This window comes from Schistocerca americana, chromosome 3, assembly GCF_021461395.2.
Source record: "Schistocerca americana isolate TAMUIC-IGC-003095 chromosome 3, iqSchAmer2.1, whole genome shotgun sequence".
NCBI classification, from domain to species: domain Eukaryota; kingdom Metazoa; phylum Arthropoda; class Insecta; order Orthoptera; family Acrididae; genus Schistocerca; species Schistocerca americana.
Window position 1 is genome coordinate 510,542,495 of NC_060121.1, and position 3,352 is coordinate 510,545,846.

Below are 3,352 nucleotides of genomic sequence, written 5' to 3' on the forward strand. Positions count from 1 at the left end.
TATTCACATCTCTCATATCTCCTAAATCACTCGAGACATCAAAACGAGAGTTTGGCATATGATAGTACACAAGGAGGAGAGTATTTTCGCAATTCGTAATCACACGGAACTTTCTTATCTATGGCGATATACCAGTAGTTATACTTCCATTTTTATTTTTTTTCACTCCAGTCACTGTAATTTTTTAAGAGTTATCGACAGCCAGTGAAACAAGAGTTTCCTAGTACGAAAATCAAACATGAAATTTCTTCTCTTCTGTTACCGCAAACCGACAATATGAGGTTTTTCGTAAGCTATTGAGCTCTTTGATTGCCAATTACTTGTTTAATGAGGCTCTCTTTCAGAATTCTGTCGCAATAGCTGCTGTGAGATGAGTTTATGCAAATTACACTGTGTATAGACAAAGGAAGTACAATTAAACCTGTCAACAAGAGAAATGTGGCCGTTACTCAGGCGCGCGGGGTAGCCGTGCGGTCTAAGGAGTCTTATCACGGTTGGCGCGGCTGCCCCTGTCGGAGGTTCGAATCCTCCCTCGGGCATGGGTGTGTGTGTCTGTTGTCCTTAGCGTCAGTTAGTTTAAGTGAGATTACGTAGTGCGTAATCCTAGGGTCCGATGACCTCAGCAGTTTGGTCCCATAGTCCTCACCACAAATTTACATTTGCCGTTACTCACAAATGATGATGCTTCTTCGAGTGATAAAAGGTTAGCAATTCACAAAAAAATAAATTTCCAATTCTGTTGGAATTTTGGTTGAATCCCCATAACCCATCGTATTTTCAACACTGAACGACTGGAATGGAAACTTACCAAAGGATTTTATTTCTTCTCCTGATCTGAGCAGTATTAAAATAATGACAACCATTCCCTTCAGGTGGAATGATATGCAAGATACCAGGTGCCAGATGCTGGTTACTCACGTACGGCTTGCCAAGCTGGCAATGTGTGATTCACCAATAAAATAGTTGTTACTGAGAAAAATAAACAACTGATTTGTCGCACAACACAATAGTCAGTACATTGTCAGCATTTGAGCACAATTCGCGCGAAAGGAAAGCTGAAGCTAGCCATGTGTGTCTTGTGAGCGGGAGTTCGAAAAACATCGTCATGGAAGTAGAGCTGCCTTTGTCAGCAATACATTTCAACAATTTTGCAGTGAATACATGGTGTGTCGTGGGGCGATCACTCTGTTTTTAAAATAATTGAAAAGCCACGATTGCTTCAATCGTTTATTAGATGACCGGTTTCAGCACTCTGAAGGTGCCATCATCAGATCTGTGAAGGTATAACATAACAGGTTTGAGGGAGGGCTTTCATGAGTTAACTATATGCATTACAATTATTACTGAACCACATACCTGAAACGTGGATTAACATTTAAAAAAATGGTTCAAATGGCTCTGAGCACTACGGGACTCAACTGCTGTGGTCATAAGTCCCCTAGAACTTAGAACTACTTCAACCTAGCTAACCTAAGGACAGCACACAACACCCAGCCATCACGAGGCAGAGAAAATCCCTGACCCCGCCGGGAATCGAACACGGGAACCTGGGCGTGGGAAGCGACAACGCTACCGCACGACCACGAGATGCGGGCGATTAACATTTATAAAACCATATGGACGTCATAGCATATGACGCAGACCATCTGATAAAAACATTGTCACAACCAATAAAAAATAATAAAAAACTGCTCTCATTGTCGTTCTTTCCATAAAATATAAAACTGAAGTCACCAGATGAAACTACCACTGCTCGCCTAACACCGGTCGGCAAATTCACTGCCCTATTCCGCGCAGGCTTGCCTGCTGTGATTCTAGCGGTTCACAACCGGCCACCAGATAGCGCCGTCCAAGCAGCGCATACACAGTCCCACGGTATAACCACTCATTACTACTAAAACACAACTTTACTATAACTGCTTGTCACATACCCATGCAACGCCCACATTTGCGCATACATTTCCTGTACATACTACAATGACTATAAAGTACGTCAATTACAAAGTAAAAGCATCTGAGGCACAGACATTATCCATTAGCGCCTTACAAAACTACATATTGTAATTTACCTTTATTCGTTTAAGGACGTCAGGAATGTGCACACAGAAAGCTGTTCATAACACGATGCTACAATGTGACGAGCGATTAGAACTTGTATTCTGGGCTTTACCTGTCTAGGCACTATGGTCTTAGGTATTGTAAGCGCTAAAAAAGAACATATTCACTTGCTATAAAGTCTCTCACCATCTATACATTCGTTATGAGCAAGTTACGAATCAACTACGAAAACGTGCATAGGCACATGGAACTAAGGAATGCCAGGTCAGAAGCAAACCGAAGGGCACAAGAACAGGGGGGAAAAATGACATGCGGACCAAGATGCACAGTGACTCCACGTACGCTCTCATCGGCATGGCACTTGTTTCGTCCATGGGCCTCACCGAATGGGGAATAATGACAAACTCCATGTTACTATGATAACAAAACCACAAGCGTTCTAGCTTCATACACAAATATATCTGTAAAATATAAAAACAAATAAAATGAGAAGGTAACGAAGACACGCTTGGCAGGCAATGGTAATCATCGGGTAAAGTTTTACTGGCGAAGCTGGCCAACTACACTTCAAGCCTTATAATAAGTATTTTCTTTGATACTTCCTGGCAGATTAAAACTGTGTGCAGGACCGAGACTCGAACTCGGGACCCTTGCCTTTCGCGGTCAAGTGCTCTACCAACTGAGCTACCTAAGCGAAGGTTCGCAGGAGAGCTTCTGTGAAGTTTGGAAGGTAGGAGGCGAGGTACTGGCGGAATTAAAGCTGTGAGGACGGGGCGTGAGTCGTGCTTGGGGGTACCACTAAGGGGGTACAATATTCATGAAAACTGGCTACGGCCGCGGAGTGAACCGTGCATGGTAAGTAAAGAGTATTTCACCTTCAGTAGGAAGGACTGGTGGACATATCCAGAGGGTAAGGAAGCTGGCAGGCAAGAGAGCGACCCTCTGTTGCGGCCGCTACTTCGCCGACCCCTTTGCGTACCTCACGTGACGGCACCCAATCCTCCCATTGGCGGGTTCGTGGCAGAAAGTTGGAGTCTCTCACTGACCAATACCGTGGTGGCGTCCCTAGCGTGGGAACGGCCACATGTGCTGCGGAGTAGTTTACGTAACTGCTCAGGCCACTACCTGAGGCAAAGTCAAAATGATGGAAGTAGAGTGCAATAAAAACTTTTACCATAATTACCCGTTACCATAAACATTTGAGTAACGAACGAGAGAAAAATCTACATCTACATCTACATCTACATTTATACTCCGCAAGCCACCCAACGGTGTGTGGCGGAGGGCACTTTAC